Source organism: Anabrus simplex, chromosome 1 (assembly GCF_040414725.1).
Source record: "Anabrus simplex isolate iqAnaSimp1 chromosome 1, ASM4041472v1, whole genome shotgun sequence".
NCBI classification, from domain to species: domain Eukaryota; kingdom Metazoa; phylum Arthropoda; class Insecta; order Orthoptera; family Tettigoniidae; genus Anabrus; species Anabrus simplex.
In genome coordinates, this window is record NC_090265.1 from 62,187,280 (window position 1) to 62,212,811 (window position 25,532).

A 25,532-nucleotide genomic window follows, 5' to 3' on the forward strand; every position below is an offset into this window, starting at 1 on the left:
TTTGGGAGAGAAAGAGATTGACGACGCTCTCTCCACGATCAATGATAATACTACTGAGCTAGTATCTGTAGTTAGTTTTTTTGAAGAAAATGATCCATCACCAAATCAACTCAAAAGAGTACAGGCTAGGTTGTATCACTTTTATAATAGGGTGTGTGATCTATTGTCTCTGAAGTTAAATGACTTTCAGGGTAAGGAAGCTAGTGCCCTTGCCGAAAACTTGTCCCAAATGTCTAGTAAAGTTAGTCAGTTGTTATCTGTACCTGCCATCCCTAAAGTCGATCAACCTATGGTAGTAAATATCGTAAGTGTGGAGGATTCCTCTAAAGAGGAAGGAAGTAGTGCTGCGGCGGCTACCCAACGAACATCTGCCCCATCAGAAACGGTGTCCGATCGTCGCAAGTCCACTCCACCCTTCGTGTTAAATAATGCTCCTTCTGAACCTGCTTCTCCGCCACTTAGGCCCCTTCTTACTACGTCTCCTGGTTTCAGCAGTTTACCCCATCCATTAGCTATGTTACTTAGAGGTGTTTCTAAGTTTTCGGTTAACTCTACAAGTGACGTAATTTCATTCATAAGGTTTTTAGATGAGTTTCAGGATCATGCCCTTGTTTTTTTCTCTTTCTGCTTGTCAGATTTTGCAAATCATCTATCCCTATGCAATTGGTGTTCTTTCCGACAAGATAGTTAGGGCAATTGCTGAACAGTCATCCATAGAAGACTTTCATGCCCATCTGTTAGCTAATTTGATTCCAGCTCGAGCTATACTGCTAATAATAAGAGATGGCTTGTGACATTTCGTAGAGGGAGGTCCGTTTACTGCCTGCCGAGGCGGGATAAAGGGAGTGGCTGTGTGGTTGCCATGGAAACGAGGGTGGGGCGACTGCGGTTGCCATGGAGATAAAACTTCAGGGAGGCTCGTCTTGCTGGGAGTTGCCAAACCTCTCACTTCACTTGTGAGCTAGATCTTGTTGCAAGCATTTCAGTGTGAGTGGCCGTTAGTAAGTTTCCAATTGTATTTTAAATACTATGTACGTACGTACGCACGTGCAATCATTGTATTTATATTTTGAGTACGATGAATACTCCTCGAGGGAGAGGGAGGCCCAGGACTCGTCCACCTCGTGAAAAAAATACCGCCGGCCATGGTGTGACAATTCATCACCAAGGAAGAGAAATGATGTGCTGCAAGAGAATTCTTTGAAGAGGAGGATACGAGTTTATCGGAAAGGAATGTTCCCTTAATTCCATTCCAGAGCAAAATTTGTTCTATTTGCGACCAGTTCCATTACAGTGGAAAACAAGAATGTGAAGAAAGATCAGTTCTTGTCTCATTTGCGATCACTGTAAAATTTTCAGCAGCTGTCAGGGTTTCCCAACTTTAACGCAGCAAGGGGATTGCTAATTAAGGCGTAGCTTTATATAATGGATACTCTTACAGAAATTTACGGAAAAGTGAGGATGTTTGGTGACAAGGGTTTGTTTTACCGCTGGATTTACGTCGCAGCGACACAGATAGGTCTTACGGCGACAATGGGATAGGAAAGGCCTTGGAGTGGGAAGGAAACGACCCTGGCTTGTTGTGTTTATTGTGAAAATAGGAAACCACGGAAATCCATCTACAGGGCTACCGACAATGGGATTCGAACCCACTATTTTCCGAACGCAATATATTCTCTTCGCGCTATCATTATAGAATCGTCATTTTTTCAACTTATTGTAATCTAAACATTTTCTTAACATTAAGTTCTGGAATCTTCTACATCTAATCGAAGCGTACAGACAAAAATTATAATTTTATTTATATAGATGAAAGTAGACCGAGTGGCCGCGCGTTTTAACGCTCTGTGGCTATGGAGCCAAGCTCTGCATTCGGGAAACGCGTGGGTTCGAATCCCACCGTCGGCTCTTCTCAGAATAGTTTTCTGTGGCTTAATATCTTCACTTCCAGGCAAATGCCGGTACAGTTCCTATCCATAGGCACCCCTAACCCAATTTTATTCACCATAACACATTTCGTCTTCATTAGCCAGGAAGGGCATCCGGCAGTAGAAACATACTGTGTAAATTAATTAGGAAACCACGGAAAACCATCTTCAGGGCTGCCGACAGTGCGGTTCGAACCCACTATCTCCCGAATATTGAATACTGGCCGCACTTAAGCGACTGCAGCTATCCAGCTCGGTAAATAAAAGGTTTATTTGAGTCCTGTTTATTCCCTGTCAATCCCGATATAAACGCATCAGTCTCAAACGGTAAATATAAGTAATTTAATGACTTTCAACATACGATTCGTAAGATTCCCAGTTTCGCCAGTTACTTGAGGGATGTCTTCCTGTACTAATCCTTCAGTAAGGATTTTCCTCACAGCAACCTGACTGTTTGTATGTCACTGATAAGAACCTGATTGTATAAGAGTGATCGCAAATGGGACGACACCGCCTGGCCAGGCAGTCTACAACAGATCACAGTGGTCAGAATGACGGAGAGAACAAGTGAGCCGGAAGCGAGGGGTAAGAGCATGTACAGAAAGGAATGCTGGAATGTGGCAACATCGTGAAATGCCACGTGCAGTGCTCCTCCCTCCAACCTTACCTGTCAGACGCCATCTCTTCTTATTAGCAGTATAGGTCATCTCTAATTCAGAAGTATTATTATAGAGTGCAGCGACTTGACGAAAACCTGGCAGACTTCATACAAGACATCAAATTCTATACTAGGGTATTTGCCCTTCATTTTCCCGAAGATCAAATTGTTCAGGCCATAGTGGAAGGTATTTCTCCATCATACCGCTCATACTTGTGTTTTGCGTCGCGTCCGCAAACTTTCGCTGAGTTAGAGGCTATGGCTGTCTCAGCCGAAGGAGTCAGATACGCCGATACCTTGCGTGTAGCGAAAGATCACCCTCCATCCTCTGGTAGTTTTCGGCCTCCACCTCGCCGACCCATCACACCCCGTAAATGTTACGCTTACGGGTCGCCTGACCATCTTCGCAATAAATGTCCATTGATCAAATCTAGTAGGACAAATAATGGAGCAAGTTTATCCCAAGGTTGTTTTAAATGCGGCGCGTTCTCCCATATTGCCAAGAACTGCCCTAATGCTAACAGCACCCCCTCCTGCTCAGCTTCGGGTGCAACCTCCACCAACAATCATAAGTGACTAGGGGCTTCGGCTGAGTCGGCGAACCCTTCTTCTCGAGGCTCAGCCCCAAGCAATCATGTCGAAATTTCAGGGAAAACTCTGTCTTCAAATTTATCCTTTGAAGGTCCCAAAGAATGTCTTAGGATTGCGGCGGATACCCCCGCACCTGTGCCTTTTCTCAAAATTGAGTTAAATAATGAACCTGTAACAGCTTTACTAGATTCAGGCAGTGTGTGTTCTATTATTTCAGCTGAATGGTATTCCAAATTGAAAACAGTTTGTAAACTTCCTGACTATTGCTCATCTTCAGTTCAATATGTTTCGGCTAATTCTTCTCCATTAGAAATTTTAGGTATTTTATATGCCAAAATTCGGATTTCTAAATTTACTTGGAAAGTTAAACTGTTGGTGGCCAAGCACTTATCTTGCCCCATTATATTAGGAGCCGACTTCATGTCCCATACGGGCCTAGTGCTCGACCTTCAAAGTAAGTCGTGCACGTTCAAATTTGCTTCTAATTGTAAAATCCCCTTATTGAAATGTAATTCTGTATCATGTGCATCTGTTTCGCCTACCCAGGATGAGATGTTGTTAGACCTTAGACATCTATCCGAGGAGCAGGCTGATAGTATTCGTAAGCTGTGTCAGTCGTTTCCAGAGGTGTTCTCTGATACCCTTGGTGTTACTGAACTTATTGAATACAAAATTGAGGTCACGGATTCGATTCCTGTCCGTTTTCCACCTTATAGGCTATCTCCACCTAAAATGAAGGCATTGAAAGAAATCATCGATCAAATGTTAAAGGATGGTATTATTCGGCCCTCTAAGTCGGCGTATTCTTCGCCTATTTTTCTAGTCCCGAAACCCCAAGGTGGCTTCAGGCCTGTCATCGATTATAGGGCTCTCAATCGGAAGGTGGTGTTACAATCTGTGCCCCTTCCTGACCTTCATTCTTGTTTTTCATGGTTTCGTAAAGCTAAGTTCTTCACCATCTCGGATCTGAACCAGGCCTATAATCAAATTCCTCTGGCTGAAGTATCGAAACATCTTACAGCGTTTGCCACGGATTGGAATTTGTATGAATACAACCGCGTGCCTTTTGTGCTCCCCACGGGAGCAGCTGTACTCACTAGACTGCTAGATAGGGTCTTCTCCGACATCAAATTCGAGTACTTGTACCACTATCTTGATGATGTCGTCGTATTTTCGGAGACTTTCGAAGAACACCTTGATCATCTGAAAGAAGTTCTCAATCGCCTTCGTAAAGCTGGGTTAACTGTGAAATTGTCCAAGGTTGCCTTCGCTAAGCCCTCCATGTCATTCCTAGGGCATATTGTGTCGCCCGATGGGTTTGCTGTCGATCACTCTAGAACACAGGCCATCCGTGATTTCAAGCCTCCCAAGGACATCAAAGGTATTGCCAGATTCATTGGTATGGTGAATTTCTTCAGGAAATTTATTCCAAATTTCGCCAATAGAGCGCCCTTGAACTTACTCCGTAGGAAAGGCGTCAAATTTGAGTGGGGACCTTCTCAACAAGCCGCTTTTGAAGATCTTAAATTAGCTCTATGTAATGCCCCTGTTCTGGCTATGCCCGATTTCTCCAAAAAATTCATCGTCCAAACCGACGCGTCGTCGTCGGCGGTAGCTGCAGTCCTTCTTCAAGAGACTGAACTAGGGAGGCGACCCATCGCCTATGCATCTAGGACTCTATCGGCTCAAGAAGCCAAGTATTCCATCTATGAGCTCGAAGGTTTGGCAGTCTTATTTGCCTTAGAAAAGTTCCGTCTCTATCTGGAACATGTCAAATTCGACCTGGAGACTGATAATCAAGCCTTAAGCTGGGTCTTAGGTAGGCCGCGTCGTACTGGTCGTATAGCCCGGTGGGCCATCCGAATTTCTGCCTTCCAATTTGACGTTAGGCATATCAGAGGTACTGAAAATGTTGTCGCAGACGAACTCAGCCGTATGTTTTCCAACGACGTCGTGACCCATGAACCGGTCGATAGTCCATCACCTCCCGAGTCCATACTCTCAGAAGTTAATGCCATCTTAACGGATGCTCCCATGCTCTTTAGGGATCTTGAGAAATATCAACGTGAAGATCCGACGCTGGCTCCGATCATGGAAACCCTTTCTTCTGGGGAACATGTTGTCCCTTATGTCTTGAGGAATGGTGTTCTATGTTGCCCGTCGAGGCATGATAAGAAGATGCAGGTAGTGGTTCCAGCCGTTCTTGTGCCAATGATCTTCAAGTACTATCATGAGACCCCATTAGGGGGGCATTTAGGCATCTTCAAAACCCGGGAAAAGATCCGGGAAATGTTTATCTGGAAGGGTATGGACGGTGAAATTCGTGAACTAGTTAAAGCTTGTAAATCTTGTTTGCTTAGTAAACCAACCATGTCCACCAAGGTAGGCTTTTTGTCTTCTCATCAAGCGTCGCGCCCCATGGAACGTCTCTACGTCGATTACGTAGGACCCTTCCCCCAGTCAAAGGGGAATGCCAACAAGTTCATCCTTGTATGTGTGGATAGTTTTACTAGATTTTCTTGGTTATTTCCGACTAACCTGGCTACCGCTCAGTCCACCACTACTTGTTTAAATTCTATCTTTGCGTCTTTTGGTCCTTGTCAATATATCGTGTCCGACAATGCTAAAGCATTCACCTCCAATCTCTTTCGTAAATTCTGTTTTGATCTGTCCATATCTCATGTGACAACTTCGGCTTATTATCCTCAACCATCTCTGGCTGAACGGGTTAATCGTAATCTGAGGTCGGCGCTGATTGCCTATCATCATGAAGATCATTCTAGGTGGGACACGTCCCTGCATTGGTTAGCTTTTGCTTTGAATTCGGCGGTTCATGAATCTCATAAGTTTACTCCAGCTTCTTTGATGTTCAAGTTTGTTCCCAACACGCCGCTCTCTAACCTCTGGTCTCTGAGTGACATTCTACCCGAGACAATAGATCCAGATAATATTAAAGATCTTTGGAAGAAGGCTAAAGCCAATCTTAAAGTGTCTCATGAAAAGATTAGGGAAAGATATGATCGTGGACGGAGACCCACCAATTTGAAGGTAGGTGACCAGGTGATGGTCAAAACTTTTGTTCCCGCGGGCAAGCTTGCCCCCAGATTTCATGGGCCGTGCATAATCCTAGATTTTCTTACGCCGGTTACGTTGTTATTAAGCAATCCAGCCACCGAGAGGATATTTAGGGTTCACCTGTCGCAGGTGAAACCTGTGTAACTTCCGCGCTAAGGTAGCTGATTGTATATTTGTTTTAACATTTTGGAAGTATTCAGAAGGTTATATTTTGGGGGGGTTTTCATTTTAAGGCCTTCTGCCCTTGGAATCTGGTTCTTTGTATTTTAGTATTTATTGTAAAATCTTCCCCGAACAGTTAAACTGCCATCCTGTCCTTGCCATGGCCATTACCATGCTCCCGTCTCCTGCTCACATAAAACAGTGGCTAAGTGAAATGAAAAACAAAACCTCCACACCGCTGGCCCCTCAACCTCACCACAAAGATTGTACCCTAAAATCATCTGGTCCAACAAAATTCTGCCGCCGAAATTTTAATGTTTCAGTGCCCCCGCAGCCGCGCGGCGCCGTACCGCCACTGAGGTGGGGTACGGGCCCGCCCCTCTCCAGTGAGGCCAACCAGTTTACGGCGAGCCGGAGTCCTCCCGGCCAAGGCTGAGGTGCGGCGCACAACCTGCAACTTGCCCGCGACCTGTATGTTCGCCGCGGGCGCGGCGTGTTTCAACTCCACTACTCCTCTCATAGTGCGGGCGAGCGGTATCTCAGGGTACTTGAGGGGTCCGAGCGGTCCCCTCTGGACACAAGCTGCGGCGGCTGGTCTGGCCGTCAAACTTAATCAACATTGAATGTACTTAATCAGCTACATGGACATTTAATATCAACAATTACTACATTTTTGGATTCAACTGCAATATTTGGTGGACGTAGAAAATTTTTTTCCCTTTCAAGAATTAAAAGTTTCTCCTTCTGAATTCAACTTCTACAAGCATAAAGACATTACATCAAAAGTTACTACAAAGAATTTTGAAACTGGATCAAACCAATCTAAGAAAACTTGTTTGTAAATCCTTCTGCAATTAATTTCTATTTCAACAGCATAACTTGGACTTTGTTTTAAAACAAAATTTGGTCTTCTTCTGTGTTACCCTTGGAGGGACTTTTGGGGGCGGAGGTCTGTACCGGGCGGTACACCTCCGCGCCGCTAATTCAAACATTGCGCCAGTTGAAACTCCTCTACTGGAGGAAGCTTGAACTTTAACTTCTACATTAATGCTAAGATTTCTCAGAAGATGTCATTACTATAAATTTTGAAGAGTTCTGAACTGTGTCTTTTTCGATTTCTTTTTGTTTTCCCTGTAGTAAGAAGTGTGAACATTCTCTTCTAGATGGCACTACTGAAGGACTACAATTGTGCACCCTAGTGCGAAGTGAAAGAACTGTGTTTTTTTTTGGAGAAATTTTGTGTTCATAAGTTTGTTCTTTGTTAAATTTCTTTCAGTCATTTGTTTGGGTTGGCAGTATAACCCTTCTCTTTCCGCTTGTTTTGAATTTAACCAATCCCGAATTTCTCTAATTAATTTTCCACCAATAATGTGTTTCTTCCTCATCTGGTGTAGTGGTTTTCGTTGTTAGCCAATAAAATTTTGTGGGCGGGTTGTAATCATTCATGAAACGTCTCGAATCTTCCGCGAGGGTATATAAACTGCTGATTTTCTGGTCTCCTCGCCACTTCAGTAATATCTATCATTGTGTAGATTATGTAGCAGGGGGCGGGAAGCGCCTCTTTCCTCGGGCAGCGGTTCATCAATAAGGTAATGGCCTTTTAAATAACTTCTTTTCTTGCTAGCTCAGCAGTTTAACTCTCGGGGCAGGTTCGATACCTTTTACCATGTAACTTTCCTCTAAAATGTAATAGACTCTTGGATTAAATTCTGTCTCTTTAAACTACAAATTGGGATAGAGAGTGCCTAACCCTCTCGAGCTCCCATTCATTTTGTTTTGAGGTGACTACGTTTTTATAACAGTTTCCCTTCTGCTCGTAATGCCATAACCTTTTCAATCGTGTCACCTCCGTAGTATGGGATTAGCCCTTGCATAAGTGGCCTTGTGCCAAATGGGTTTTAAAGAAATGTATTAGGAGTGCAGTTTCGCCTCCTCTCAAGTTAGTATTTTGGAGGCCATGTAATTAACCTGCTTCTTTACTGAATAGGCCTCAGTAGGTTGGGTATTTTTACCCCTGTTTTCATGTGCTTGGAGGTCAGCTTGAAAGTCGAGTTTGGCGTGGCCTTTGATAAGCTTGAACTTTAAGAGCGGGTTGCTCTTTTGAAATTTGGTTTCTGTGTGCCTCGTGCAGGCTTTTCTGAGTAATAGGGAGCGAGTGCTCCTGGGCATGATTGGGGTTTTCTGCCCCTTTGTTAAACCTTGTGTATAAATAAAGTTGGGCTCATTGCTCAGGGATTGTGTTTTGGAACTCGAAGCCCAATATATATTAATAAACTGTAATTGTACATTCTTATTTTGTTGCTAGGCTGCTGTGTACCTGTTATATTTGTTATTTCTTGATCTCGAAAAGAAAATATAACCTTGTTAAATTTTAAATTAACTTTAATTTCGTATATTGAGACCTATTCATCCCAGCACCTTCTTTCACCTCTGCTGATCCACCAAATCACGGTAACAACAACATCAACAACAACAACAATAATAATAATAATAATAATAATAATAATAATAATAATAATAATAATAATAATAATAATACAGATATCACCTTGTAACGGGATTTGAACCGTTACAGGTCCCATACACTGGAACCATACTCTAGTTGGGATCTTACCAGAGACTTATATGCCCTCTCGTTTACATCCTTACTACAACCCATAAACACCCTCATAACCATGTGGAGAGAACTGTGCCCTTTATTTACAATCCCATTTGTTTGATTTCCCTAATGAAGATCTTTCCTTATATTAACACCTAGGTACTTACAATGATCCCCAAAAGGAAGTTTCACCCCACCAACGCAGTAATTAAAGGTCGAGGAAAAGAGAAATGTTGGCATTGCGATAGACTAATAACAGTGAAATACATACTACGTTTCTTTATACGGTGATAGGAGTAAAGTGTGTAAGAAGTTCTATGGAAATTTGTATGGAATAGGAATGGAATGCTTGGTGGGCATTACTCCAACTGAAGCCAAGGATCGGAAGAAATGGAGAGCGAAGTGCATAAAAGCGGACCCAGCAATTGCGTGGGTTAAACACTAGGAGGAAGAATAATAATAAGAAGAAGATAGAGGTAAACTTAACGTAATGATTAAGAAAAAACGAGCCAGTACCATTGGGTTCATTCTCGATACTGTTAGTGGTACAATCGCGATCACAAAAATTCCGGGTGGAAAAGGAAATAGGTAACGTTTGAGTGAAGACTTTGAGCAACCCTGATTAAGAAGGAGAAGTAACTAAAGCAACGTCACATGTGTTCGTCTTCCAAGAGGTGTACCTTGCGACGTTGCGCACTCAGAGGTCACTCCCAACTCCATTTTCTCGGGTACTGATTAAGATGTTTCTTCATTTAAACATTCTGGCTCTACTAGCTTTTCCTAATCAAGGAAAGCAATTAATTAACTGTAATTCAATTGAGATGAAGTGTACACGATGTAATCCAATCCCAATATATGGCATTTAATTGTTTGATCAGCGCTGACAATAACTTCATAGGAACGGTTTTCCAAACACCCGTGCGTCTCTGATCATCAAAATTATTTAATGCCAGGTTATTTTACTTTGGCTTTTGATGATAAAAATTATTATTATTATTATTATTATTATTATTATTATTATTATTATTAGTAGTAGTAGTAGTATTTAACAGGGTCTATATTGACGAAAATAAGGCTCATTCTTTCTTACAGTGGTTGAGCGCGATGCCATTTAATAATGAAGTCATAGTCGAGACCGCTAACATTTCAGCCAGACTTCGCACACAAGAATTACAAAGAAACTGGAGAATTTGACCCCCAATGAGTTGGCATGCACATTAAGTCTGTTGCCTTGAAGGATCCATGTGGTACCTCCTTTCATTCCCCTCTCCCTTCATTGTCGAGACAGTGGGACGTGTGGGCGGGCGGGGAAGCAAGTACTTACTTTTCCCTCTGTGTGTGTTCCGTTCATGCTAGATATCTTCGTACTTCGTTTTCTCCACCTCCCCTCACTCTTCAGATGTGTGAATGTGTTAACGCGTCTAATGGATGTGACCAATGAGAGAGAGTGTGTACGCAGGTACTGGGTGGTTCTGAGGGCTGTACTGATTTCTTGCCTGAAACGAATATTTCTGGGCACGAGATACTAAAGATTTCGAGTATACTCATGAATAATCATGGGCTATAGTGGATTTTACCAGTCGTTAGCCATTACTGCAAGAGTTCCTCGTATTCGTCCTGAGAGTGTGAGTGATGGCACTACCTTCGTGATGTACAGGCAGTACTGTAGATCGGATGACGTCACGCAAAAGAGGCGAACTGTTTCCTCCGGCCGATCCGCGCAATGTAAACACACGACACCCCATGATACATTTTTGTCTTGTAATTAAGAAATATTCATAGATATTGTATTAATAGAACAGGTGAGATCATTAACACCTGTAATCACTTGATATCTTGTAAGTTAGGTTCAGGTTATTTTAGGAGAAGTAGACTTAAAATGTGATCAAATTAGTCAAATCATAACGATTGTATTACTAGCCCATGTATCCACTAAATCATAATTATTGTGCATTAATCAAAATGTAGAGAAAACGAACGTACAATAATAATAATAATAATAATAATAATAATAATAATAATAATAATAATAATAATAATAATAATAATAATAATAATAATTGTACCGGAGGTACAACTCCGTGCATTTGAACTGAACGCCTTTTAGAAGGCCATCTGTGATGTGAACCCTGAACTGTGTATTGGAAGAAGTTTGGAACTTTAATCTTCAGAGGTCTGTACTGTCGACTTATGTGGCCCCTCTGGTGAGAGGACGGACAATTAATTTTCAAAGAAATTAGTATTTTCTAAATTGTTTAAATTGAAGTGTTTGTAGATTTTTTTTTGTATTCAGGAGATAGTGGGTTCGAACCCCACTGTCGGCAGCCCTGAAGATTGTTTCCGTGATTTCCCATTTTCACAGCAGACAAATGCTGGGGCTGTACCTTAGTTAAGGCCGCGGACACTTCCTCCCCATTCCTATCCCTTTCCTATCCCATCGTCGCCATGAGAGCTATCTGTGTCGGTGTGACGTAAAGCAGCTTGCAAAAAAAGTGGTTATGAGTGTAACTAAGGTTCGAATGTTAAGGAAAAATCATATTTAATTCCTAAGGTCATATTACCCGAAATGTAGAAAATAACAGTGAATGAAGAGTCTCTCACCACATTTGATGTAGTTTTATGTTGCATATAAATACATATTTCGGTCATTTTTCTTGCTTTCCTTGTTCATATTTTGCTCATTTTCGCGATATGAGGTCATATTTGGTTATGTTTTGAGAAATATTGTTCATATTGAGGTGTCGTTTTTAACACGGTACATGTCATCTGCGTAGATTTTCATACACAGGAATTCAAAATACTGTAGTAGATGTATTTTTCTTTCTTTTTCCGAAAGATATACTTTTTTCTTATTTATTTACTCAAGAAAGGGCACTTGAGCTGAGGCTCTTACGGCGCAATACAAGATTAAGTATTGGCAGAGTTTACAAAATATTTACAATACAATAATAGCTTATTTCTAAATACGTTACAGTCTTAGAGAAGAGGAAACTCTTACAAATATATAATACCACTGTCCATTACTTGGTTTATAAGATGTATTGCTCATTTTATTTTGTCCATTGATAAGTTATTTTTAGTTTAAATTTTAAAATTGTTTTTGCCTGCTATATATGTTTTGGGAGAGCATTGTACACCTTCACAGAGTAGTGCCATAAGGAGTTACAACCATACTTACTAGTTTTAAAATAATTCGGTATGGACTCTCTTTGCTCCTCGGGTGTTATATGAGTGTATGTCAGAATTTACAATACAGATAGTGTTTTTATGAACCAAATTATGCTTAATTTTATATACCATCATAGAAGATATTTAGAAGACCATTTAGAAGACATGATTCCGAGAAAGAGACGCTGTACGAACGTACGCCCACAGATACCAAAACGCATGCTAATACTGCATTTTTTGTTATTTTTATTAGGAAAACAGAATGATAACTGCTATGATACTGAATGGATATATAAAGTTTTAACGTACCTATAGTAGCTCTGTCAATTCGCGTGAGTAAATGTATCTCCTGTGTTATCGCTAATCACTTTATGACATCCTTAAAGTTAGTAATACTCGGCTACCTATCCCCAAAATGCTTAAAGTCACATTTTATATTTTAAAGATCATATTTAACTAGTTTTAGGGCATATTTTCTTGCATATTTTACACTTCTTTAGGCCATAAACTTCCGAACCCAAGTGATGACGATTAAAATGTGTGAAATGGAAGCGAAAATCAGAATGATGTAGTATTTCAAAGGTTGATGATATAGCTTACCACAGTTTAAGTGTTGCTAATCACAATCATTTTACATAACTTTGAATTCAGACTGTGTTATTTATTTTAAATTTTCACCAGATGTGCCAATGGTTGTTTGAATGCACCATGTTGCGCGAAATAGTTCTGCTATCAACAAGAAATTTGCATTTCCTTCTGTATAAAAATTAAGGGGTGGACATTTCAGAAAATGGCATCCGAGATGGATGAGAATTGTAGTAAGTCAAATTATGACATATACATTATAAGGCCATGTAGGGCAAAATAATCAATAACTTATGTTAGGAAGACTTATATTCCATTGGCATATGTGTTAATCTCATATATATTCAATAAAATGAGCAATTAAATCATACCTTTATTTTTAGAGCACTTACAAACTTTAAATTGGCACTCCAGAAAAATTGAATAAAAGGACATATCAGTTCAGCCATATCACTACATGATTATCCAACTCGTTGGCTGAATGGTCTGTTCAGAGGGTCCCGGGTTTGATTCCCGGCTGGGTCGGGGATTTTAACCTTAATTGGTTATTTCCAATGGCTCGAGGGCTGGGTGTGTGTGGCGTGTTCAACATTAGAATAATCATCCTAGGTAGGGCCCTAATCTTCACAGACATGCAGGTCGCCTAATAGGCCGTCTACTAGAAAAAGACATGCACCAGGCCTCTCCGGAGGCCATACGCCATTATTTTTATACTACCGGGTATTGGTATGGATTGGTATAATTTACCAAGGGAGAAAAAAACACCATGACTCAACAGCCCCGAAGGGCCATGGCCTGCCAAGCGACCGCTGATCAGCCCGAAGGCATGCAGATTACGAGGTGTCGTGTGGTCAGTACAACGAATCTTCTCGGCCATTATTCTTGGCTTTCGAGACCGGGGCCACCATCTCACCGTCAGATAGCTCCTCAGCTGTAATCACGTAGGCTGAGTGGACCTCGAACCAGCCCACAGATCCAGGTAAAATTCCCTGACCTGGCTAGGAATCGAACCCGGGGCCTCCGGGCACGAGGCAGGCACGCTACCCCTACACCGCGGGGCCGGCGTACCAATGGAGATGTTCGACGAATTTCCAACGTATTTGTAATCATTTTAAAAAGACTACGTAAAAAATCAGATAAGGGAATCTGCTACCTCAACATCCATAAATGCAGATTGATTGATTGATTGATTGATTGATTGATTGATTGATTGATTGATTGATTGATTGATTGATTGATTGATTGATTGATTGATTGATTGATTGATTGATCACTTTACGTATCTCACTTTGCTCAGTTTACCTGTGCCCAGTTTCCTTTCTTTCTTTTTCTTTCTTTCTTTCTTTCATTCTTTCTTTCTTTCTTTTTTCTTTCTTTCTTTCTTAATCAGTTTACCGTCCAGGTTTGGTTTTTCGCTCGGGCTCAGCGAGTGACCCCACCTTTACCGCCTCAAGAACAGTGTCCTGGAGTTTCAGACTCTGGTTTGGGAGATACAACTGGGGAGGATGACCAGTACCTCGTTCAGGTGGCCTCACCCGCTATGCTGAACAGGGGCCTTGTGGGGGAGGGGAATATTGAAAGGGATAGAGAATGAAGCGGCCGTGGCCTTAAGTTAGGTACCACCTGGCATTTGTTTGGAGGAGAATTGAGAAGCCACGGAAAACCACTTCGTGGATAGCTGAGGTGGGAATCGAACCCCCTGTACTCAGTTGGGGCCGATGACCTAGATGTTAGGCCTCTTTAAACAACAAGCAGCATCATCTACTCAGTTGACCTCCCGTGGCTGAGTGGACACCGCTCCGGCCGTCGTACCACTTTTCAAATTTCGTGGTAGAGCGGGAATCGAACACAGGTCTCCTAGGGTGGCAGTTAATCACACTAACCACTACACCATAGAGGCGGATCCTGCCCCCAGCTAACGAGGGAAAATCACTGTCAGGTGACAGGTGCCAGCTAACTTAAAACAGTCTGACCCGTGCGCCGCGCCAATGGCTTGTGTAACAATGACGTACGTATTTACAAAGAAGTGCCCGAGGCTAAGAGCTCAAATGGACTTTAGACACGCTTCTTGCGGAATTATTAAGTTACCTTGAAGTGCAAAACTTTAACCTGGCTATCATCAATTACCTTACACCGACTCGGCTAGACGTTCGAACACGGATATGAATGACTACATAATGTCCAGAAAGCTATCTGCCATAGCTGAGTTTGAACTAACAAGATTTTTTTTTTTTTTTTTTTTGTTATTGGCTTTACGTCGCACCGACACAGATAGGTCTTACGGCGACGATGGGACAGGAACGGGCTAGGACTGGGGAGGTAGCGGCCGTGGCCTTAATTAAGGTACAGTCCCAGCATTTGCCTGGTGTGAAAATGGGAAACCACGGAAAACCATCTTCAGGGCTGCCGACAGTGGGGTTCGAACCCACTATCTTCCGAATACTGGGTACTGGCCGCACTTAAGCGACTGCAGCTATCGAGCTCGGTACAAGAAATTCTATTAAAATCTCAACAAACTAATTTGTTATATTATTGCATCCAGCGTCCTTCCTGGAAGTCAAACTTACAATTTCAAACAAGCGCTATACTCATCCATAAGTCAACCTTCTCGCACAATCTTGGCACCAATCACGACAGTGATATACAAAGGAGGCTTAAACATTTTTGTATCATCTCGTTACGAGTCATTAGATATTAAGACACTCCGTATTCTATCAACATTTTTTCGTTTCGTACGCGGTATGATTCACTCCCATACATTATTATCAAGTTTTAAACTGCACCCGCTTGACCAGGAATAGCCAATTATATAACGGGGAACAGTGGATTCAAGAAAATCATAAACGTCTCTTGGTTCTCAGTTTCAACAATGTATTATCGAACTACCCAGGACTAATTACAACCGATCATACCGCGGATAAGGAAACGGTAACCCGTAGGATAAGGTGAGCTAGATTAGCATTCCCTTTGTCACAAATGCAAACGTTCGAATTCCAACGTTGGCAGCTCTATAGACAGGCTTCCTCTTTCATTCCGGGCACATGCTTGGGGCTTGTATCCGTGAGATGGTGGGTTCGAATCCCACCATCGGCAGACCTAAATACGGTTTTCCGTTGTTTCCCATTTTCACACCAGGCAAATGCTGGGGCTGTACCTTAATTAAGGCTACGCTATGGTTGCTTTCTTCCCTAGCCTAACGCCACCAGAAAACTACATGTCATAATACAACGTTTAACAGACGGCAACTATCGTCGCCATAAGACCTATCTGTGTCGGTGCGACGTAAAGCCCCTAGCAAAAACAAAAAACAAAAAAAAAACAGACAACTGAATGAAAGCCAGCTGCACAACCTGTACCGCGTAGCCAACTAGATTAGCTAGTCCGATCCGTACTGGAAGGTGACGAAGTCAAGAGAAAATATTTGAAACGGGCAAACTGCTTATCCTGATCCAAAATGATACGCACTGAGCAGATATTAATAAAATACTGTCCCTGTGCCGGAGGGAATGTCATGGAAGTGTCTGTCCTCCTGGGTCGTGTTTTGGGGTTTCTGGCACACAGCCGGCCGTGGTAGAGTATTAACGTGGGAGGATGGGACCAACTGGGGAAGGATGACCAGTACCTCGCACAGGCGGCCTCACCTGCTACGCTGAACAGGGCCTTGGTGGGGGATGGGAAGATTGGAAGGGATCAGTGGCGACGCGTGGATAAAACATCTGGGGGTTCACTACTTTGAAAAATAACGTGTCCAAATTTAATGTACTTGATATTTACATAGATGTAAAATAGTGACATTGTTTGACTAGAAAGGTGACTTTCGTTTGAATGCAGACGGCTGCAGCTCGAAGAAGTTACCCACAGAGCTCGATAGCTGCAGTCGCTTAAGTGCGGCCAGTATCCAGTATTCGGGAGATAGTAGGTTCGAACCCCACTGTCGGCAGCCCTGAAAATGGTTTTCCGTGGTTTCCCATTTTCACACCAGGCAAATGCTGCGGCTGTACCTTAATTAAGGCCATGGCCGCTTCCTTCCCACTCCTGGCCCTTTCCTGTCCCATCGTCGCCGTAAGACCTATCTGTGTCGGTGCGACGTAAAACAACTAGCAAAAAAATAAAAGAAGTTACCAAAACGAATAATGAAAGACAGAGAATATAAAGTGTAATTACCTTAAGTTGATCCAGTTTCGTCTAATGTTGAAGACGTTGCTGGCGTTGGTATAACAGCTGTCGTCTGTGTGTACAGGAAATCCATCCTCCTTTCCTTCCTGGCGGCAAATAGGTCCATTACCTTTTCATTGAAATCGACTAATTTATGGGTCATCTCCTTCTCGATGGACAACATAGCAAGAGCAGACAGTCTTTCTTCATCCATTGTACTCCTTAGGAATGTCTTAATCCGCTTTAAAGTGGAAAAACATCTTTCTGCTTCAGAAGTAGTCATGGGGACAGTAATAATTAATTTCAAAAGTTTCATCACTTCCCCGAAAGGTTCCTTGAGATTGTTCTCTATCAAAAAAAAAAAACAAGTAAATCAGTTGCATTGTTCATTTCTTTAAAATCACTTCTTGAGTAAATCACTTGCAGTTCGGTTTTCAGTTTATGTTTGTCAAGAAAAGGATATGATTGTATAATATATGTAAGATTCTCCTCTGGAAAATTATTTTGGAAGGATGGGAAGAATTGGTGATCAAAGAAGCTGGAGGCCAGTAAATGGTTAGAGAAGTTGAACCTCTCTTTGCTGTGATTTATAATCACGTCACATACCTCTTTTGCCGCAATGTTCCTCGAGTAGTAACTATTTTCGCATTTTCTTTTCCCTCTGCCATCTTCTTGCACATTTTACTCCACAACAATGTTGTCAACATTGTCCCTTACTTTCGAAATTGCCGTTTCAAAGGAGCTTACTGCACTTCGCACTGATACAGGGTTAGCAGAACGCTTTTGTACTTGGTTGTATAGAATGTCCACGTGAGGCATAACCCTGTAAAAGAACTCTAACCAAAAAGTAAACGTTGGCTGTTGTATTTTCAGACGCTGTCCGTGTGCTTGGTTCATAGTAGCTGTTTGTCTGCTCGTGTCTTCAATTTTCTCCAAGCATTCCACTATTGCTTCCTTATGCTCATGCAATGTAAGAACACATCTTGATTTAAAGTTCCATCTCGTAGCTGAGCCTTGCGGAGCTCTTCTGCCCACAACCTCATCAAGAATAGCCACTCTCTGAGGCGAATGAGAAAAAAATGCTGGAATCTCCCCAATGGTGGCAAAGAACAATCGCACTTCTTTGCTGTGGCTAGCAGCCTGGGCCAGAATTAAATTCAACTGATGGGCGTAGCAATGCACAAAGTAAACAAATGGGTAGTCTTGCCTTACAATTGTTTGTACTCCGCAGTGTCGGCCGCTCATAACATTGGCACCATCGTAACATTGGGAGACTACTTTTTCTTTGTCCTCTCCAACTACCCGTTTTATACAATCGGCTAATGAGAAGGCGTCGTTTCCTGCTGGGTTTAAGAAAGTCCAGAACCTTTTAACAGGCTCCCCATTAGCTAATATATATCGAAGTACAATGACTACCTGACACTTTGAAGACACATCAGATATTTCATCTGCTATTACGGAGACGAAATCTGCAGTAGCTACTTCAGCTAAAATATTCTCGCGACACACTTGCAACATGCATTCCAGAATGCCATTTTGAATGTCCTTCCACGTACCCTTGAAGACTGCAGCACTGTTGAAATGACCCCTAACAACGGTATCCAATGCCGAAGTAAAATTAATGAGTCCTCTGAATACGCCTGGATGGTTTGAATCGAGCGTTTCGTCATGACCTCTCAAAGCAAGTTCAAATTCACCACAGAACTTCACACAGTCAATGATCTTCGAGAGCACGTACCTATTTTTTCTCACACTGTCATTATGTCTCTCAATATTCCTTCTGAAAGCGCTACTTAGCTGCTGCCTAATATCTGTTTTCCCCAGAACTGAAAGATCCAAACATGCACTCTTATGTGTAATAGATGCTTCGTGCTTTTTGATCTTTTGTGTTAAATGGCTGAGATCTGATACCCCTGTTTTTGTCCAATTCGTGTCCTTACCCTTAGCAAAAAGCAAGCACGGGAAACAGAAAAGCCTATTAATGGTATCGCAACCACATAGCCAAGTATTCCTCTCGTAAATCTGTGGCTTAAATGTTCTACAAAAATCCTTACCTCTACTAGTTTGCTTCTGAATAATGTTCAGGGAGGGAAGAGGCCTGTCCAGCTGCTTTATTCTGCATTTTTCTTCTAAACCAAGTGTTGGAAAGGTATTCTCGAGAAGAAACTGAACGGTATTCATTTCCAGACTGATGAATACACGACACACGCATCAAGACACCGCCAAACACAGTGATAACGACGTCAGATACAATAGAGCACTTTAATAAACACAGTCTTGAGTAGATATTCGCTACGGTACTGTTCCGGAAGTGGTTGAACTGAAGTGTCAGAAATAAATACTGCTTCAAGAACGTGTTAGTCAGCCTGTTGTTACTTGTGTTCTTTTATTGACGTATTTTGCTTTTATGAACACTTCTTACTGATTAAAAGTTTACGATAATTACATACACATATGTATGCGTGTGCCTATTTATGTTATACAAATCCTAGTTACCAAAGTATTTTGATTCATTGCGGTTAATTACGTCTAAAACGCAAAATCCTGAAATTAAAATCCCTTCAAAACGTACCATATACAGCAAATTTTAACCGCGCGCTTTGAGACAATACATCGGCTAACTTCGGGCTTGTTCGATGTAGATCGTGTCGAGGGCTGCCAAGAGCTGGTCTAGTCACCAGCGATAGTTTAGCTTTGTTCTCGGGTTACCCCCCCCCCCCCCCCCTTGCCTCACACGTCCCCGCGCCATGCTCACCCACCTTACGTCCCACCACCGCGCGCCCGCATTCCAGAAATTGAACCTTTTCGCTGATTCCGGAGAGCAATCGAGTGTTGATGTCAAAATTATCGCTCCGGGCGCAAATTTACAGACGTAATTAAAGAAATATGCACTTGATTAACCATTTTACTAAGAGTTATATATTTCTAGGGGGTTCACTGAACCACTGAACATATTGAACGCGCCACCACTGGAAGGGATACACTAATGTAGCTACAGCAATTGACAATTTTATGTTTTCTCTAACAATCGATAGGTCTTGCACACTGTTCTACTCGGAGACAAAAGATCGTAGTGAAATTTTCGATTGTTTCATTTCTTTGATAGCAGCTGATGCATTTCTCTGATTTGGATTCGAAATGATGGTTCGGTGGGTTGAAGGGTTATTCCCAGGCAACTGAACTAGTTTACGATCATTATTTCTTCGTTGTTGTCAGTAATTCTGTCCTCAGCTGTGATTCTCCCACCTCGCTTCAATATCATCATTACAGTTTTATTTTATGTGTATGTTATCTTTCTTTCTTAATCTGCTTACCCTCCAGGGTTGGTTTTTCCCTCGAACTCAGCGAGGGAGCCCAACTCTACCGCCTCAGGGGCAGTGTCCAGTGACACATTGGGTCGGGGGATACAACTGGGGAGGATGACCAGTACCTCGCCCAGGCGGCCTCACCTGCTATGCTGAACAGGGGCCTTGGTGGGGGATGGGAAGATAGGAAGGGATACACAAGAAACAGGGAAGGAAACGCCCGTGGCCTTAAGTTAGGTACCATCCCGGCATTTGCCTGGAGGAGAAGTGGGAAACCACGGAAAACCACTTCCAGGATGGCTGAGGTGGGAATCGAACCCACTTCTACTCAGTTGACCTCCCGAGGCTGAGTGGACCCCGTTCCAGTCCTCGTACCACTTTTCAAATTTCATGACAGAGCCGGGAATCGAACCCGGGCCTCCGGGTGTGGCAGCTAATCACACTAACCACTACACCACAGAGGCGGACGTGTATTTATTTTACAAGTTGTTTTATGTCCCACCGACACAGATATGGTGACGATGGGATAGGAAATGGCTAGGAGTGGGAAGGAAGTGGCCGTCACCTCAATTGAACCGATTATTTCAGAAAGCAGTCAAGTGCCAAAAAAAAAATGAAAAACATGAGTTAATTGCAGAATATGTTACTAAGAGGATATACGCACATTTTGGTGCTGAAAACATTCAAGAAACGTCCTCCTATACTGGTCAGGCATTACGTTGAATTTCGTATTTAGTTCAGAAACCAGTTAAGTGACACCACTTGGCTGGTTTCTGCAATAAACTGCTGGTACATTTTGTGATGTGTCGCACCTTGTCGGTTGGCGTTGCTGCTCTGAATCCGGAATAGCCTTTTTTTTTTCGGAGGGGGGGGGGGGGGGGGCGAGGGCGAAGCCCGCTCCGCCCCCCCCCCCCCCCGCGTGACCATCGACTCAATCTACATGGCCTCCGACATGCTATTATTTCTAAAAAGAAGAAAGAGATAGCAGGGAGAAGTGGGAAATGATACTCGGAGTATCTGCCGGTTTCCGAGTCAGACTCGCTACCACGGCAAGAGTTTGTGTTAGGTAAGGTGGTGTTGATGTATGGTATTGAAGGGTCACGGAAAAACCACATAGGCAGAAAGAAGAAAGAGCCTACATGGAAAACCTGACATCTTTTGATAGTACATGCAAGGATGTGGGCTGGAAAAAGACCAGAGGTTGTGTTAGTTAGGAACAGGTAACATGCACAAGTCATAAACCTATTCCGGAATAGCCAGCTGTTCAGCTGTTTATATTGTCATTGTCGTGTTTCTTGAACGGCATATTCGTAGTTTTCTGAACAACTGATTGAAAAAGTGTTTCTTTTGTTTAGTGCAGTGTTTTTATAATAGTAGTGAATGTCTGAATGTTTAGAAGACGAACTTGTATCTAAAAGGAAACAAGGAGTGGTAGACACACAAACTCACACGCGTAATATTATCCGAAATGCAAGGATAAAAGGAGGTTATATTTCTTACTCAAGATAGGAAGTACCTGGTCTGAGCCCTACATTATTCTTTGTTATTGTTTTATGTGCCCGTCAACATCAAGAAGATACGTGACCTAAATGCCTTGAAACCTTACATGATGGGATATGAATAGTTTTAGGACAGCATTTTACAATGGCCTACTACAGGGACAGAATGTGGTGTGGAGTTTATTTATGAGGATTGATTACCTCCTGTCATAATTACCAGGGATTGCTGATTTCATCCTTTCAATGATTATATTTGTATCAGCAATGTAGTCTAAACCTATTAAAATAGTTTCTATTTCCACAAATTTGGGTTTTATGACAAAATCCTTTCAAAATTCAAGAATTATCCCATAAAAATATGTTTGCAACACTCGTTTGTTTCAGAAACCAGTTAAGTGGAAAATTTGTCGGATTTTTTTTACAGCAAAGTTAATAAGCACAAAATAGTTTTCCTTAGATAGAGAGTATTAAAATTTATAACACTTTCAAGCTAAAATATTAAAACCACTACCATAACGTTTTGTTTGATGCTAGATAATTTTTTCATTTTCCCAAAAATGACAGACGTAGCGCTTGACTGGTTTCTGAAATAATCGATTCAATTAAGGTACAGCCTCAGCATTCGCGTGGTGTAGAAATGGAAAAGCACGGAAAACCATCTTCAGGGCTGCCGACAGTGAGTTTCGAACCCACTATCCCCCGAATACTGGACACTGGCCGCACTTAAGCGACTAAACTACCGAGCTCGGTAGTTTTATTTGTAACTGTACCGGGAGGTACACCTCTACGACGCAAGTTCAAATCTTGCGCCAATTGAAACTCCTCTACAGGAGAAGCTCTGAACTTTAAAAACTGAACTAATTCTACCGGTTTATCAGAAGATGTCACTGAGTGTTTTTGATTTACTTTTGTTTTTCAGTGATCAAGAAGTGTGGACATTCTCTAACAGATGTCTCGACCAAAAACTATGATAATGCGCTCTGGTGTGAAGGAATGAACCTTCTTGGAGAAATTTTGTATTCATAAGTTTTCTCTTTACTAAATTTTGTTCTGTCATTTGTGGGTTGGCAATATTAATCCTTTCTTTCCGCCTGTTTTGAATGTAGCCAATCAGGAATTTCTGTAATTAATTTTCGGCCAATCGGTGCTTTCTTCTCCAATTTTGTATGTAACCGTGTACTGTAGCCAATAAAAGTTTGAGGGCGGGTTGTTATCATTCATGAAAGGTATCGAACTTACCACGAGGGTATAAAAACTGCTGATTTTCTTGTCTCCGCGCCACTTCAGTAACATCTAGCTTAGTGTGTGGATATGTAGCAGGGGGCGGGAAGCGCCTCTTTCGTCGGGCAACAGATCTCCAACAAGGTAATGGCCTTTTAACATCTTTATTTCGTGCTAGCTCAGCAGTTTAACTCTCGGGGAGGGTTCGAAACCTTTCAAATGTAAACTATTAAACATGTAAACCCTTTTCCTGGTAAACTTCAGTTTTCTTGAAATTTAATTCGGGGATAGAGAGTGCTTTCCCCTCTCGAGCTCCCCTTCATTTGAAATTGAGGTGACTACGTTTTCGTAACCGTTTCTTCTCTTCCTTAATGTATTAAAGTTTTCTCATACGAGTCACCTCCCTAGCTTGGGATTAGCCCCTGTGTATCGGCCTAAAGCCACTTAGGTTTTAAAATGTGTTTTTAGGAGTGCGAGCTCACGCCTCCAGTCCTTTCTGTACTTTGGGCCAGTAACTTAACCTGATGTTTTGTTTTCTTCATGCGAAGGCCCTGTAGGTTGGGTATTAAAATACCCCTGTTTCTTTGTGTGCCTTGAGGGCAGTAGAAGTAAAGTTGGTTGTGGCCTTTGATAGGCTTGTAAAATTGAGAGCAGGCCAGCTCTTTCTGGTATTTTGGAAGGTGCCTCTAGGAGGCTTGGTATTACTAAGCGGGAGCAAGAGCTCCATGTAATGAAGGGGTTTCCTGCCCTTTTGGTAATTTGTGAGTGTGAGCTGTGAGCTCAGACTTTGGGGCTCGTAGCCCAGAATTTGTAAAGTTGCCTTGTACCTGATTTAACTGGTTGTTATTTGTTGTACGCTCTTAATTCTGTGACCATTGTTAAGTTTTAAAAATATAACCTTTGTTGAAATTTTAATTCATCTTTCGAACTTGTAGTTAGACCCATTCCAGCCCGCACCTTCTTTCACCTCTGACTTCCACGGATAACTCCGTAACAGTAACCACTGTTGCCTTCTGCCCATGGCCTGTTGTAGGTCCTCCTGGTTAGGTGATAACAAGGCCAAGTTGTCTGCGAAGGTGACCGTGTCTTTACTAATTATCCTCGTGATGTCAGCTGTAGCTAATAATAGAATCGGGCTCATTGAGTCACCTTGCTGTACTTCATTAGTTTGAACAGTGGCGCTGTTAAAGTTATTCTATCAGTGATTTCTGTGTAATTGTTTTTTTTTCTTTTGCTAGTGGCTTTACGTCGCACCGACACAGATAGGTCTTGTGGCGACGAAGGGATAGGAAAGGCCTAGGAGTTTGAAGGAAGCGGCCGTGGATTTAATTAAGGTACAGCCCCAGCATTTGCCTGATGTGAAAATGGGAAACCACGGAAAACCATCTTCAGGGCTGCCGACAGTGGGATTCGAACCCACTATCTCCCGGATGCAAGCTCACAGCCACGCGCCCCTGACCGCACGGCCAACTCGCCCGGTCTGTGTAATTGTAAGCTAGAACGTTGTTGATTCCGTCTGTCAATGGATTGTGTTCTCCAACCATTTGTCCTAGTTTAATAATAATAATAATAATAATAATAATAATAATAATAATAATAATAATAATAATAATAATAATAATAATAATAATAATAATACTGCTATTTGTTTTGCGTCCCACTAACTACTTTTACGGTCTTCGGAGACGCCGAGGTGCCGGAATTTAGTCCCGCAGGAGTTCTTTTACGTGCGAGTAAATCTACCGACACGAGGCTGTCGTATTTGAGCACCTTCAAATACCACCGGACTGAGCCAGGATCGAACCTGCCAAGTTGGGGTTAGACGGCCAGCGCCTTAACCGTCTGAGCCACTCAGCCCGGCCTTTGTCCTAGTTTAGCTCTTAGTAGTTGTCTGCTTAGAAGGTCGAAGGTTTCGGTGAAGTCAACGAATACCGTATAGAGCAGAGGTGCTCACACTGGGCATTTCGTCCTTCAGGTGCCCAGCATCGTAAGCGGGCAGGCAGGCGATGAGCGTTTGCTGTTCAACCCCAGTGACGTTGTGGCTACGTCACAGGCCGTGAAGGATGGACGAAGTTCTCAATCACTCTCGATCACTGTGGCGATACACGAGTTTGAAATGGAGGCTGAAAATAATGAAAGAAAGAGGGCAGAAATCCCCGTAATTTTCAATTTACGTTGTAAGAAATAAGTTACTATTTGGCAGATACATTTTCGTTGTTCTTGTACTTTAATCTTGGATAGTAAATATCTATGCCCCCACTCGATATAAAATTCCCTCGCCATTTAGAGGCTAGCTATTATCATCGGACGCCTGAGTTTTAAATACTATTTTCAAATTCAGTGAACAGGGGAATTCAAACAACATACAACACTGAATGAATAACAGAAAGTTTACTTTTTAAGAAACGGATATGCTATCATTCCCACCTAAGGAATTGTAAATCGTAGTTTATACCCTTAAACCCTGCACCTTTGTAAATTGTAAAACAAAAACTATAACGTGTTAGTTTTCTGTGAATGCATAAGAAAATAAAACTGACTGTTAACATCGAGCGCAGTATAAATCAAACAGGAATACCTCGAAAA